General features: G+C 45.0%; 1 protein-coding gene across 7 annotated transcripts in view; it reads right to left on the bottom strand.

The window, feature by feature from the left end:
* The window catches only part of LOC144510701 (inactive ubiquitin thioesterase OTULINL-like), a 104,154-nt gene that overhangs the window by 41,443 nt on the left and 46,064 nt on the right, over positions 1-16,647 (bottom strand). Inside the window, exon 1 of one of the 7 annotated variants that reach the window (XM_078240460.1) lies at positions 4,497-4,591. The exons of the other annotated variants lie outside the window; for them this stretch is intronic. The gene's annotated coding sequence lies outside the window, so the exon portion shown is untranslated. Of the gene's footprint in view, positions 1-4,496; positions 4,592-16,647 lie in introns of those variants that run through there. 7 annotated transcript variants of the gene reach the window in all.

The raw sequence follows: 16,647 nt of genomic DNA, 5'->3' as shown, positions 1-16,647 counted from the left end.
TCCAGTCTGTCAAACACTGTCAGAATTTTATACGTTTTAATTAGATCCCATCTCATTCTTCTAAATTCCAGTGAACATAGGCCTAGTTGCCTCAATCTCTCTCCATAGACATTCCCGCCATCCCAGGAATCAATCTGTTGAACCTTCCTTCGTTTCCACTTTGGTAGCATAGGTAAGATTCTTGATTCAGGTAAGAGTGTCATTTTTTAAAAAAATCTTCAAATTGAGAAACCTAAGTGAAAAGTCAAGACAGTTAGGGCCAGATTTTCATATTGGAAGCAGGAATCAAGGGGTGGGTCTTATCCTGCCATCGTCATACCGCCTCCCTCATGGTGAAAGCCCCTACTTTATTCCGGAGTCAGGTCTATCATCTCAATCAGCAGGCTGGAGATGGGATGGCCCTGGAACTTTGATACACACATACAGATTCAAATGAGCATTGATCCAGATCAGTCGTATATCAGTGCATATGCAAAATTTCATTCACAAGTTATTTATGTGCTCCCATGTAACACTAATTTCACAGAATTTATAACCACTCCTTCAATTCACCAACTAAATCAATAACTTGCAGATTTCAGCTGACCTGCCTTACTTTAAAACTACAAAACCAAGATAAACCATAAAATTGAAGGTATATCTCTCATCTGTGAGAGATGAGACAAAATGATTCGACTCTGCAGTGAGAAGCAGACCCACCCATCTCACTGATATTTGTAAATAAATACTTATTTTTAAAAATGCATTATTAAAACACTCTTTACACACAGCATTTCTATAATATGGCTATCATGGCTAATATAGCATTATAATTTGGGAGAAATCCATAATTACTAATCCACTTCATAAGGAGTCCTACAGCCGCAATGTCTGAGAACCACTAATTTAGATCCATCAATAAGTACAACAACATCAGCCACTAAAGTCAACATTTCTGAAGTTCGTCAACTGAATAGTTCTTCATACTGCTCAGCAGTCCTCTGCAGGTAATCATTGCTGATCCACATACATTATAAATCAATTATTTCAGGTGAGTACACTTTCTCAGTGAATAATTATTGCACAACAGTAATACCTGAGCTCACTGCGTTCAAAGGGACATACACTGGTCTTTTCAGTGCTGAGAATAATTTCTATACATCTCAAGCTGATGATATCTACAGATGTTGTGGTTTAGGACTTATTTAACAGCAAAGGCGGGGGGGGGGGGGGGTAGTGCAGTCAGTCCAACCTCCCCCAGACGCAGATCAGTAGCAACCATTGGGGCTGTTTAAAAAGGCCCGCCTTTTCTTTCTGGGACTTTATCACAGTTGTTTTGTTAAGTATTAGGTTCTCTAACCCTCACACTCCATCATCCCCATGCTAACCCATGCTCTACTCCCCACACATGCCAATGGCCCCATAGAACCCCTGCCCCCATCCACCCTCCCATGTCCCCTTATAGCCTCCATGCCATGTTATGCCTCCCACCCCCCTTTGCCATTACATTCTGCATGCGAATGCACGCATTATTCACTATGGGCAGACCTTAGGAGTCATGTTGCACTTTCACTATAATAAATAAACACTCTCATTTACAAAAGCCCATTCAATACAATTAAACACACTCAAGTACTTAATCCCTTATAAAGCAAAAATAACTCCTCATTATAGCAACTCCGTTAGTAAACTCTGAGCAGTCAATCAACTGTGAACATTCAACCCTCACTGTGATAATAATAGGTTAAGCCTAGCATTAATCATGCTATAATGATAGCACTTAGCTTTATGTCAACAAACAGCTATTGAAACAGAATTCTATTCAACTTTGGTTTCAATTAATAAAGGGCTGGCAATTTAAATAACCTGACAGCATAACAGGTCTCACCTGTCCTGTATTTACACCTATCCAAAGATTTTAACTCCTACACTGTGGGATAAAGGCCTTGTTCCAATAAAAATGGGGTCTCTTTGAACTCAACAAATGTGGAAATCATGTCCCACCATGGTTCCTCCTCCCAGCAAAAACAGAACCTGTCAGAATCTGGAACCTCCAGATCTGGGACCCACCCCACCCATCTTTTTAAAGGTCTCCAGAGTTTCTTCAACTCTGCGAAAATCTGGCCCAAGAGATATTCTGAAAAATAGACACTCATACATCACAAACCACGTCATCCCTTAACACAATTTTCTTCATTAAACCTTTTTGCCTTTCTTTCTCTATTTCTGTCTTTAGGACACTCAAAAAAAATGTCTCTTTGGTCAAAGTTATGGCCATCTGGCCTAATATATCCTTATTGTGGCTCAGTGTCAAAATATGTTTGTTAATACTCCTATGAAGCATATTGATGCTTTAACTCATTAAGGATGCTATATAAATAGGATTTGTTGTTGCATGGGTCAATTCCTGGGGGATGAAACAGTTTCTCTTCTGCTAATGATACTGATTAAAGAACTCCACATTCTACTGAAAGGTTTTAGAGTTTATAAATGACCATTTTGAAAATAAGGTCATCTGCAAAATAGGATGGCTGATGCCACTGCCAAAGGTGTTTGTAATTTACAAGTTTTACTATAGATGCACAGAACATTATTAGTTTGTGTAGCTCAAAGGAAGTAAGGGAACTGAAAACTGACACTTAAAATTCAAGCATAATGACAATCCTCGATGAGCTCAATGCATTCTATGCCCAATTTGAGCAAGAGGTCAGCGAGAGGACGTCATTCTCCCTGGAAGCCTGGGCCGAACCGGTATCCGAGGTCACCACCTCAGATCTTCAGATCGGCCCTCTTGAAAGTTAACCCACAGAAAGCCACTGTCCCAGATGGGGTACATGGGCGAGCACTCAAATCCTGCACAGACCAGTTGGTGGGGGTATTGGCAGACATCTTTAACCTGCCCTTACACTAATCTGAGGTCCCTACCTGCTTTAAGAGGACGCCCATCATCCCTGTACCAAAGAAAATCTGGCAGCGTGCCTTAACAACTACCACCGGGTGGCTCTGACTTCCATCATTATGAAGTACTTCAAAAGGTTAGCCATGGGATGAATCAATTCCAGCCTCCTGGAGTGCCTAGATCAATTACAGTTTGCGTATTGCCGCAACAGGTCCACAGCAGGAGCTATCTCCCTGGTCCCACACACAACCCCGGAACACCTGGGTAACAAGGACACCTATATATTGACTACAACTCAACCTTCAAGACCATTATCCCAACAAAACTCAACTCCAAACTTCATGGCATCGCGCTCAGCTCCTCTCTCTGCAACTGGATCCTAGACTTTCTAACCCATAGGCTGCAATCAGTAAGGATAGGCAACAACACCCCCTCCACGATTATGCTCAACACCGGTGCCTGCAAGGCTGTGTCCTCAGCCCCTTACTACACTCCTTATACATTAATGACTGCGTGGTCAAATTCTGCTCCAAGTCTGTTTTCAAGTTTGCTGATGACACTACCGTAGTGGGTCGGACCTCAGACACTGAAGAGATGGAGTACAGGAAAGAGGTAGAGAATTTGGTGAAACGGTGCAATGACAATAATCTCACCCTCAAAGTCAGAAAAATGAAGGAGATAGTCATCGACTTCAGAAAGTGTAGTGGAGAACATGCTCGTGTCCACATCAACGATGAAGTGGAAATGGTCGAGAGTTTCAAGTTTCTATGTGTCCAGATCACCAACAACCTGTCCTGGTCCCTCCACGCTGATGCTTTAGTTAAGAAAACCCACCAACGCCTCTACATTCTCAGGAGTCTAAGGAAATTCAGCATGTCTGCTACGACTCTCACCAATGTTTACAGATGCACCATTAAAAGCATCCTTTCCAAAGCAGTATGGCTCCTGCTCTGACCAAGACCACTAGAAACCACAAAGGGTTGTGAATGTAACCCAGTCCATCACGCAAACCAGCCTCCCATCCATTGACTCCATTTACACTTCTCGCTGCCTCAAAAGCAGCCAACATAATTAAGGACCCCACTCACCCTGAACATATTTTCTTCATCCTTCTCGGTCAGGAGAAAGAAACAAAAGTCTGAAGTCATGTACCAATTGACTCAAGCAGTTTCTTCCCTGCTGCCAATCAGACTTTTGAATGCACCTACCATATATTAAGCTGATCTTTCTCTACACTCTAGCTACGACCGTAACACTACATTCTGCACCCTCTCCTTTCCTTCTCCCCATGTACTCTATAAAAGTTATGTTTTATCTGTATAGTGCGCAAGAAACAATACTTTTCAGCATATCCCAGTACATGTGACAATAAGAAGTCAAATCAAAAGGCAGTGGCAAATGAAAAAGACTGTATTGATGCAGGTAAATGCAGTGCCAGTCTTCTCTTTCCAAATGCTTCTGTATTAATTGCTATCTATGGGATCAGTTTACAAGCTAACAACCATAATTCAACAGAGTTGCCCTACCTAACAGTATATTCAGTTAATAGGGGCTAGCTCGCTATTCCGTGCCAACACTACACACATTTATTTTTGCACTAGTAGATATAGCTACTTACTCTGGGTATAATTGCATAAATAAGATCACTTAATTTCACAAGTTTGGTTTGCATCTTAATAAGGGCATTTTGGATCATTTGTTCCAGGATTCTGTTCCAATCGTTTGAACATTATTGCAGAAGAACCGGGCCCCTCCTCTCAATGTGGCAACTTCCTCTTGAAAGGGACTGTTCTAACTTCTGACTACGCGAAGAATGAAGCAAGTGCTGTGGAAATGGGAAAAAATACAGCTTAAAGAGGAGACAAATGTAATAAAGAGATGATATTGCAAAATATATAGGTCACAGCTACAAATTGGGTGGGTTATAAAACAAATAGAGGAGGCAGTCTGAGCTGAGAAATAGATAAACTTTCAGCAGTGAAACCTTAGCAGGAGATGTACTTCTCAATTATCTGTAGCAGTTTGCTTGGCATACCAATCTGTCCATACATTGCATTGTTACATATCTGCTTTTTGTTGAAGAAAGCAACCTGAAGTGAGTCTTTGCTATGTTGAGATTATGATGTTTGGGTCTCAAGCTGTAAGGTGTAGAAAAGACCATGAGGTAGGCCTGGAGTACTGATTAAGGGAGCACTTTATTCGAGGTATGCACAGCTTCTCAATCAGTCCTAGACTGACTTCCCAACCTCTTCCCCTGGGTATAGATAGTCCTTGGAGGTCACCTGATCCACACAGCACGCACCCCAACCACATATATCACAGAGATAGTGGTCAGTGGGGGGGGGTATTTGAAGTTTGTGGAAGCAGATACGATAGTGAGTTTTAAGGGACGTCTGGACAAATACAGGAATAGGATGGGAATAAAGGGATATGGTCCCCGGAAGGGTAGGGAGGTTTAGTTCAGTCGGGCAGCATGGTCGGTGCAGACTTGGAGGGCCGAGGGGCCTGTTCCTGTGCTGTAATTTTCTTTGTTCTCCGTCCCAACACTACCCATTGAGATACTACTAACTGAGCTGTAAAAAACAGAACTCAGATTACAATGAGGGGGTTACTGATAAAACCTCATGTGGACTGTCAATCTAAGCTTTAAAGGTTGCAGTTTAATAATGCAAAAATGTTTTATTTTCCAGCTTTGTAACAATTTACAAAGAGGTAGAGAAGTTTACGTTCCTCTGATTGGGGCGGCACAGTGGTTAGCACTGCTGCCGCACAGTGCCAGGGACCCGGGTTCGATTCGCGACTTGGGTCACTGTCGTGTGGAGTTTGCACGTTCTCCCAGTGTCTGCATGGGTTTCCTCCGGGTGCTCCAGTTTCCTCCCACAGTCCAAAGATGTGCGGGTTAGATGCATGTTAAATTGTCCCTTAGTGCCAGGGGGACTAGCTAGGGTAAATGCATGGAGTTCTGGGGATAGGGCCTGGGTGGGTTGTGGTTGGTGCAGACTCGATGGGCCCAATGGTCTCCTTCTGCACTGTAGGATTCGATGATGGATAAGAACAATCAAGAGGGCACAATATAAATACTGATAGAAGTGAGTTTTAGATCTCTGTTTAAGTACTGTGAAGCCGTAAAGATGGAAGAAGTTTCCTAATTATCATATTCGATTGAAAATACTATTGTAAAGTGGAGCTACATTCGGCATTGGGTTGGCTTAGTGAGTTTTTACTTTTATCAACAGACTCAAATGCTTCCAAAATGAATGTAAAGAGATTAAAATTTTCTCTCTTTGCAAGCTGCAAGGAGCCAAAGAACAGTGGATCCCAAACTGTGGGTCACGAATCCCCAAGCTCCCCCTCCCCTGAGGCAGCAAGAAGGATCATCAATGGCAATTATGGAAGGGAGATTATCCAGTTTGGAAGCAGCTTCTTCCCTGCTGCCATCAGACTTTGAATCTGCAGTTTCGATGCTTCCTAACAACAAGGGGAGGTTGGCAATCACAAAGCCAACACTTAACAGCAAATACAGAACAGGCCCAGGATGTGTGTGTGCCGACTTGATGCAGGCAAGTATAAAACCTGTAAAAACTGCACGTCAGTCAGAGGCACCAAACTGGAAGAAACTTTTGAGGAGTGTGGGAAAATTCAGAAAGTGAGGTAAGCCAGGAAAGCGAATGGCAGCTTCAAACTTGGCTGTGTGTCTGCCTGTTTTACACACTGCTCACCGGATGGCAACTTGCTTCTGGCAGCTAGGCCAAATGGCGGTGGGGGGGGGGTTGATTACAGTATGTAGGAGAGAGAGGGGAGAGGGGCTGCATCCCACCCAAAAGCATTTGAAATCACAAGAGAAGACATTGGGCAAGCAGCCTGTCATCCTACAATATTTCGGTCGGTGGGTACGTGCACGTGTTGGAAGCACACTCACCCACAATCAAACAGATAAAATAAAGGGCCAATTGGAAGCAATTTTACGTGGCCAGTTTGATTTGATAGTTGGCGGGTGGGCGATTGGTCAGAGGTCTTTACGTTCTAGCTACATCCTCGATCCAGGGATGAGATGTTAGGGCTGGAACAAATTTTAAACAGGTGTCTGGGGACTGTGGTTTGTGTTTCAATCCACTGCCTAGACACACATTGCATTGAATTTTTTGTCACCATTCATTATTTGTTTTTTTAATAAACAGGTCAACAGCTCCCTGAGACAACTCTGCAGTGGCTGTCCCGGAGGGATGAGGAGGATCGCAACAGACACCTCCAGACGCTGAAAGGTGCCCTCATAAGAACAGGATATGGCGCTAGACTCATTGATCAACAGTTCCAACGCGCCACAGCGAAAAACCGCACCGACCTCCTCAGAAGACAAACACGGGACACAGTGGACAGAGTACCCTTCGTTGTCCAGTACTTCCCCGGAGCGGAGAAGCTACGGCATCTCCTCCGGAGCCTTCAACATGTCATTGATGAAGACGAACATCTCGCCAAGGCCATCCCCACACCCCCACTTCTTGCCTTCAAACAACCGCACAACCTCAAACAGACCATTGTCCGCAGCAAACTACCCAGCCTTCAGGAGAACAGTGACCAAGACACCACACAACCCTGCCACAGCAACCTCTGCAAGACGTGCCGGATCATCGACACGGATGCCATCATCTCACGTGAGAACACCATCCACCAGGTACACGGTACATACTCTTGCAACTCGGCCAACGTTGTCTACCTGATACGCTGCAAGAAAGGATGTCCCGAGGCATGGTACATTGGGGAAACTATGCAGACGCTGCGACAACGGATGAATGAACACCGCTCGACAATCACCAGGCAAGACTGTTCTCTTCCTGTTGGGGAGCACTTCAGCGGTCACGGGCATTCGGCCTCTGATATTCGGGTAAGCATTCTCCAAGGCGGCCTTCGCGACACACGACAGCGCAGAGTCGCTGAGCAGAAACTGATAGCCAAGTTCCGCACACACGCGGACGGCCTCAACCGGGATATTGGGTTCATGTCACACTATTTGTAACGCCCACAGTTGCGTGGACCTGCAGAGTTTCACTGGCTGTCTTGTCTGGAGACAATACACATCTTTTTAGCCTGTCTTGATGCTCTCTCCACTCCCATTGTTTTGTTTCTTAAAGACTTGATTAGTTGTAAGTATTCGCATTCCAACCATTATTCCATAAGACCATAAGACCATAAGACATAGGAGCGGAAGTAAGGCCATTCGGCCCATCGAGTCCACTCCACCATTCAATCATGGTTGATTTCAACTCCATTTACCCGCTCTCTCCCCATAGCCCTTAATTCCTCGAGAAATCAAGAATTTATCAATTTCTGTCTTGAAGACGCTCAACGTCTCGGCCTCCACAGCCCTCTGTGGCAATGAATTCCACAGACCCACCACTCTCTGGCTGAAGAAATTTCTCCTCATCTCTGTTCTAAAGTGACTCCCTTTTATTCTAAGGCTGTGCCCCCGCGTCCTAGTCTCCCCTGTTAATGGAAACAACTTCCCTACGTCCATCCTATCTAAGCCGTTCATTATCTTGTAAGTTTCTATCAGATCTCCCCTCAACCTCCTAAACTCCAATGAATATAATCCCACGATCCTCAGACGTTCATCGTATGTCAGGCCTACCATTCCTGGGATCATCCGTGTGAATCTCCGCTGGACCCGCTCCAGTGCCAGTATGTCCTTCCTGAGGTGTGGGGCCCAAAATTGCTCACAGTACTCCAAATGGGGCCTAACCAGTGCTTTATAAAGCCTCAGAAGTACATCCCTGCTTTTGTATTCCAAGCCTCTTGAGATAAATGACAACATTACATTTGCTTTCTTAATTACGGACTCAACCTGCAAGTTTACCTTTAGAGAATCCTGGACTAGGACTCCCAAGTCCCTTTGCACTTTAGCATTATGAATTTTGTCACCGTTTAGAAAATAGTCCATGCCTCTATTCTTTTTTCCAAAGTGTACGACCTCGCACTTGCCCACGTTGAATTTCATCAGCCACTTCTTGGACCACTCTCCTAAACTGTCTAAATCTTTCTGCAGCCTCCCCACCTCCTCAATACTACCTGCCCCTCCACCTATCTTTGTATCATCGGCAAACTTGGCCAGAATGCTCCCAGTCCCGTCATCTAGATCGTTAATATATAAAGAGAACAGCTGTGGCCCCAACACTGAACCCTGCGGGACACCACTTGTCACCGGTTGCCATTCTGAGAAAGAACCTTTTATCCCAACTCTCTGCCTTCTGTCTGACAGCCAATCGTCAATCCATGTTAGTACCTTGCCTCGAATACCATGGGCCCTTATTTTACTCAGCAGTCTCCCGTGAGGCACCTTGTCAAAGGCCTTTTGGAAGTCAAGATAGATAACATCCATTGGCTCTCCTTGGTCTAACCTATTTGTTATCTCTTCAAAGAACTCTAACAGGTTTGTCAGGCACGACCTCCCCTTACTAAATCCATGCTGACTTGTCTTAATCCGACCCTGCACTTCCAAGAATTTAGAAATCTCATCCTTAACGATGGATTCTAGAATTTTGCCAACAACTGAGGTTAGGCTAATTGGCCTATAATTTTCCATCTTTTTTCTTGTTCCCTTCTTGAACAGTGGGGTTACAACAGCGATTTTCCAATCCTCTGGGACTTTCCCTGACTCCAGTGACTTTTGAAAGATCATAACTAACGCCTCCACTATTTCTTCAGCTATCTCCTTTAGAACTCTAGGATGTAGCCCATCTGGGCCCGGAGATTTATCAATTTTCAGACCTTTTAGTTTCTCTAGCACTTTCTCCTTTGTGATGGCAACCATATTCAACTCTGCCCCCTGACTTTCCTGAATTGTTGGGATATTACTCATGTCTTCTACTGTGAAGACTGACGCAAAGTACTTATTAAGTTCCTCAGCTATTTCCTTGTCTCCCATCACTAGATTACCAGCGTCATTTTGGAGCGGCCCAATGTCTACTTTTGCCTCCCGTTTGTTTTTAATGTATTTAAAGAAACTTTTACTATCATTCCTAATGTTACTGGCTAGCCTACCTTCATATTTGATCCTCTCCTTCCTTATTTCTCTCTTTGTTATCCTCTGTTTGTTTTTATAGCCTTCCCAATCTTCTGACTTCCCACTACTCTTTGCCACATTATAGGCTCTCTCTTTTGCCTTGATGCATTCCCTGACTTCCTTTGTCAGCCATGGCTGCCTAATCCCCCCTCTGATAACCTTTCTTTTGTTTGGGATGAACCTCTGCACTGTGTCCTCAATTACTCCCAGAAACTCCTGCCATTGCTGTTCTACTGTCTTTCCCATTAGGCTCTGCTTCCAGTCGATTTTTGTCAGTTCCTCCCTCATGCGCCTGTAATTACCTTTATTTAACTGTAGAACCTTCACATCTGATTCTGCCTTCCTTCTTTCAAATTGCAGACTGAATTCTACCATATTATGATCACTGCTTCCTAAGTGTTCCCTTACTTTAAGATCTTTTATCACGTCTGGCTCATTACATAACACTAAGTCCAGAATAGCCTGTTCCCTCGTGGGCTCCATCACAAGCTGTTCCAAAAAGCCATCCTGTAAACATTCAATGAATTCCCTTTCTTTGGGTCCACTGGCAACATTATTTACCCAGTCCACCTGCATATTGAAATCCCCCATGATCACTGTGACCTTGCCTTTCTGACATGCCCTTTCTATTTCGTGGTGCATTTTGTGCCCCTGGTCCTGACCACTGTCAGGAGGCCTGTACATAACTCCCATTATGGTTTTTTTGCCTTTGTGGTTCCTCAACTCTACCCACACAGACTCCACATCGTCTGACCCTATGTCGTTTAGTGCTATTGATTTAATTTCATTTCTAATTAACAAGGCAACCCCGCCCCCTCTACCCACCCCTCTGTCTTTTCGATAGGTTGTGAATCCCTGGATGTTTAACTGCCAGTCCTGAACCCCCTGCAACCACGTCTCTGTGATGCCTACCACATCATACCTGCCAGTCACAATCTGGGCCACAAGCTCATCTATCTTGTTCCGGACACTGCGGGCATTTAAATATAGCACCTTTAATTCCCTATTGACCGTCCCTTTTTGTTTTCGTAGTGTGGTGGACCTTGGTCTACTGAGCCTTTCCAGACACTGTGTCATATTTTGTGAGATGGGGACTATCGTAACCTCTCCTGAGTGCTGTCTTTTCGTGATTTTTTGTAATCCTAAGCAGCTACGCTTCCCACTGATTCCTTCACCTCTTGGTTCCCTGACTTTCCCTTCCCCCCCAATCTCTAGTTTAAAGTCCTATTGACCACCCCATTTACTCTCTTCGCCAGAACACTGATCCCAGCTCGGTCCAGGTGGAGACCATCCCAACGGTATAGGTCCCCCCTGCCCCAAAACTGATGCCAGTGTCCCATGAAAAAGAACCCTTCTTTCCCACACCACTCTTTCAGCCACGTGTTAACTTCCCTTATTCTTGCCTCCCTATGCCAATTTGCACGTGGCTCGGGCAGTAATCCGGAGATTATGACCCTTGAGGACCTGTTTTTTAATTTGAATCCTAGCTCTTTATAATCTCTAAACAGGTCCTCTTTCCTAGACTTGCCTATGTTGTTGGTACCAACATGGACCACAACAACTGGATCCTCCCCCTCCCTCTCCAGTATCCTTTCAAGCCGGTCAGAGATGTCCCGCACCCTAGCACCGGGCAGGCAACATACCATGCGGGACACTCTATCCTGCTCACAAAGGATCCTATCTATCCCCCTGATAATAGAATCCCCTACAACTACAACTTGCCTATTTACTTCCTCCCCTTGAATGGCCTGCTGAACCATGGTGCCTTGGTCAGCTGACTCATCCTTCCTGCAGCCCTGTTTGCCATCCACACAGGGAGCAAGTGCCTCGTACCTGTTGGACAGGGTCAAGGGCTGAGGCTCCTGAGTTCCTGACTGCTGGTTCCCTTTACCTGCCTGACTTGCAGTCACACCCTGCTGTCCCTGGCCACTGGCAGGATTTAAACTATTTACTCTGACAGGTGTGACTGCCTCCTGAAACACAGTGTTCATGTAAATTGAGTCTGTGTCTTTATAAACTCTGTTTGTGAACAGAATTCCCACTCACCTGAAGAAGGGGCTTAGAGCTTCGAAAGCTTGTGTGGCTTTTGCTACCAAATAAACCTGTTGGACTTTAACCTGGTGTTGTTAAACTTCTTACTGTGTTTACCCCAGTCCAACGCCGGCATCTCCACATCATGTCCCGGAGGGAGCATGTTTGAAGCCCCAGCCTGCACCCTCCTTTTTCTTGGCACCCATCTTTCCATAAGACCATAAGGCATAGGAGCAGAATTAGGCCAAATCGGCCCATCGAGTTTCATTTGATTTATTATTGTCACATGTATTAACATACAGTGAAAAGTATTGTTTCTTGCGTGCTATACAGACAAAACATACCGTTCATGGAGAAGGAAACGAGAGAGTGCAGAATGTACTATTACATTCATAGCTAGGGTGTAGATAAAGATCAACTTAATGCATGATAAGTCCATTCAAAAGTCTGACAGCAGCAGGAAAGAAGCTGTTCTTGAGTTGGTTGGTCCGTGACCTGAGACTTTTGTATCTTTTTTCGAAGGAAGAAGGTGGAAGAGAGAATGTCCGGGATGCGTGGGGTCCTTAATTATGCTGGCTGCTTTGCCGAGGCAGCGGGAAGTGTAGACAGAGTCAATGAATGGGAGGCTGGTTTGCGTGATGGATTGGGCTACATTCACGACCTTTTGTAGTTCCTTGCAGTCTTGGGCAGAGCAGGAGCCATACCAAGCTGTGATACAACCAGAAAGAATGCTTTCTATGGTGCATTTGTAAAAGTTGGAGAGAGTCGTAGCTGAAATGCCAAATTTCCTTAGTCTGCTCCACCAGTCAATCATGGCTGATATTTTTCTCACCCCCATTCTCCTGCCTTTTCCCCATAACTCCTGATCCCCTTATTAATCAAGAACCTATCTATCTCTGTCTTAAAGACACTCAGTGACCTGGCTCCACAGCCTTCTGCAGCAAAGAATTCTACAGATTGACCACTCTCTGGCTGAAGAAATTCCTCCTCATCTCTGTTTTAAAGGATCGTCCCTTCAGCCTGAGGTTGTGCCCTCTGGTTCTAGTTTTTCCTACTAGTGGAAACATCCTCTCCACGTCCACTCTTTCCAGGCCTCGAAGTATCCTGTAAGTTTCAATAAGATCCCCCCTCATCCTTCTAAACTCCAACAAGTACAGACCCAGAGTCCTCAACTGTTCTTCATACGACAAACTCTTCATTCCAGGGATCATTCTTGCGAACCTCCTCTGGACCCTTTCCAAAGCCAGCACATCCTTCCTTAGATATGGGGCCCAAAACTGCTCACAATACTCCAAATGGGGTCTGACCAGAGACTTGTACAGCCTCCGAAGTACATCCCTGCTCTTGTATTCTAGCCCTCTCGGCATGAATTTTAACATTGCATTTGCCTTCCTAACTGCCGACTGAACCTGCACTTTAATCTTAAGAGAATCTTGAACAATGACTCCCAAGTCCCTTTGTGTTTGATTTCCTAAGCATTTTCCCATTTAGAAAATAGTCTATGCCTCCATTCCTCCTTCCAAAGTGCATAACCTCACACTTTTCCATATTGTATTCCGTCTGCCACTTCTTTGCGCACTCTCCTAACCTGTCCGAGTCCTTCTGCAGCCCCCCGCTTCCTCAATACTACCTGTCTCTCTACATATCTTTGTATCATCTGCAAACTTAGCAACAGTGCCTTCAGTTTCTTTCTCCAAATCGTTAATGAATATTGTGAAAAAGTTGTAGTCCCAGCACTGACCCGAGGCACACCACTAGTCACTGGTTGCCATCCTGAAAAAGACCCCTTTATCCCCACCCTTCTGCCAGTCAACCAATCCTCTATCCATGCCAGGATCTTACCCTTAACACCATGGGCACTTAGCTTATTTAACAGTCTCCTATACTGCACCTTGTCAAAGGCCTTCCGGAAATCTATATAAATCATGTCCACTGGTTCTCCTTTATCTAACTTCTTGTTACCTCCTCAAAGAACTAAGATTTGTCAGACAAAGTCGTGCTGACTCAGTCCTACTTCATCATGAACTTCCAAGTACTCTGCGCTCATCTTTAATAATGGACTCTAAAATCTTGCCAATGACCGAAGCCAAGTTAACCGGCCTATAATTTCCTGTCTGCTGCCTCCCTCCCTTCTTAAACAGCGGTGTTACATTAGTAACTTTTCTTTCCTCTGGTACCCTCCCTACTCCCTAATTCCTGAAAGATCACCACCAATGCCTCCACAATTTCCTCAGCAATCTCTTTTAGAACCCTGAGGTGTAGTCCATCCGGTCCAGGTGATTTATCTACCTTCAGACCTTTCAGTTTCCCCAGAACCTTCTCCTTAGTGATGGCCACTAAACCACCTGTGCCCCTGACTCTCCTGGAGCTCTGGCATCCCTCTGGTGTCTTCCACCAGGAAGACTGATGCAAAGTAACTATTCAGTTCCTCTGCCATTGCTTTATTTCCCATTATCCATCATTATGAAGTGCTTCGAAAGGCTAGTCATGGCACGAATCAATTCCAGCCTCCCAGATTACCTGGATCCACTACAGTTTGCCTACTGCCGCAACAGGTCCACAGCAGATGCCATTTCTCTGGCCCTGCATTCAACCCTGGAACACCTAGATAACAAGGACACCTATATCAAACTCCTAGTTATTGACTACAGCTCAGCCTTCAACACAATTATTCCCACGAAACTCATCTCCAAACTCCGTGGCCTGGGCCTCGGCACCTCCCTCTGCGACTGGATCCTGAACTACCTAACCCACAGACCACAATCAGTAAGGATAGGCAAAAAAATCTCCTCCACGATCATCCTCAACATCAGTGCCCCACAAGGCTGTGTTCCCAGCCCCCTATTATACTCCTTATACACCTATGACTGTGCAGCCAAATTCCCCTCCAATTTGATTTTCAAGTTTGCTGACAACACCACCATAGTGGGTCGGATCTCAAACAATGACAAAACAGAGTACAGGAACGAGATAGAGAATCTGGTGAACTGGTGCGGCAACAATAATCTCTCCCTCAATGTCAACAAAACGAAGGAGATTGTCATTGACTTCAGGAAGTGTAAAGGAGAACATGCCCCTGTCTACATGCCCCTGTCAACAGGGACGAAGTAGAAAGGGGCGAGAGCTTCAAGCTTTTAGGTGTCCAGATCACCAACAAACTGTCCTGGTCCCCCCATGCCGACACTTTAGTTAAGAAAGCACATCAACGCCTCTACTTTCTCAGAAGACTAAGGGAAGTTGGCATATCAGCTACGACTCTCACCAACATTTACAGATGCACCATAGAAAGCATCCTTTCTGGTTGTATCACAGCTTGGTATGGCTCCTGCTCTGTCCAAGACCGCAAGGAACTACAAAAGGTCGTGAATGTAGCCCAATCCATCACGCAAACCAGCCTCCCATCCATTGACTCTGTCTACACTTCCCACTGCCTTGGAAAAACAGCCAGCATAATTAAGGACCCCATGCACCCCGGACATTCTCTCTTCCACCTTCTTCCTTCAGGAAAAAGATACAAAAGTCTGAGGTCACGTACCAACCAACTCAAGAACAGCTTCTTCCCTGCTGCTGTCAGACTTTTGAATGGACTTACCTTGCATTAAGTTGATCTTTCTCTGCACCCTAGCTATGAATGTAATAGTACATTCTGCACTCTCTCGTTTCCTTCTCTATGAACGGTATGTTTTGTCTGTATAGCACGCAAGAAACAATACTTTTCACTGGATGTTAATACATGTGACAATAATAAATCAAATCAAATTCAAATATTACTACTTTTCCAGTGGTCCAATGGCTATTTTTTGCCTCTCCCTTACCTTTTATATATTGAAAAAAATTCTTCCTATCTTCCTTTATATTACTAGCTAGCTTACTCTCATATTTCATCTTCTCCCCCCTTATTGCATTTTTAGTTGTCCTCTGCTCACTTTTAAAGGCTTCCCAATCCTCTGGCTTCCCACTAATCCTTGCTTTTTCTTTTGCTTTTATGTTGTCCTTGACTTCCTTCGTCAGCCATGGATACCTCCTCTTCCCCTTTGCATGTTTCCTCCTGCTTGGGATGCATTTCTGTTGTGCCTCCCGAATAACTCTCAAAAATCTTGCCATTGCTATTCTGCTGTCTTCCCAGCTGGGCTCCCTTTCCAATCAACTCTGGCCAGCTCCTCTCTCATGTCTTTGTAGTTACCTTTAATCGTAATACCGTTACATCTGATTCCCGCTGCTCCCTCTGAAACTGCAGGGTAAATTCTATCATATTGTGGTCACTGGTCCCTAAGGGTTCCTTCACCTCAAGTTCCCTAATCAAGTCTGCCTCATTACGGGGCGGCACGGTAGCACAGTGGTTAGCACTGCTGCTTCACAGCTCCAGGGACCTGGGTTCGATTCCCGGCTTAGGCCACTGTCTGTGTGGAGTTTGCACATTCTCCTCGTGTCTGCGTGGGTTTCCTCTGGGTGCTCCGGTTTCCTCCCACATTCCAAAGATGTGCGGGTTAGGTTGATTGGCCATGCTTAAAAATTGCCCCTTAGCGTCCTGAGATGTGTAGGTTAGGGGGATTAGTGGGTAAAATATGTAGGGATGTGGGGGTAGGGCCTGGGTGGGATTGTGGTCGGTGCAGACTCGATAGGCCGAATGGCCTCTTTCTGTACTGTAGGGTTTCTATGATTTCTATGATTGCACATCACC

This window comes from Mustelus asterias, chromosome 2 (assembly GCF_964213995.1).
Source record: "Mustelus asterias chromosome 2, sMusAst1.hap1.1, whole genome shotgun sequence".
NCBI lineage: Eukaryota > Metazoa > Chordata > Chondrichthyes > Carcharhiniformes > Triakidae > Mustelus > Mustelus asterias.
Note: the sequence above shows the minus strand (reverse complement) of the source record. Positions and strands in the feature narration are given on the sequence as shown.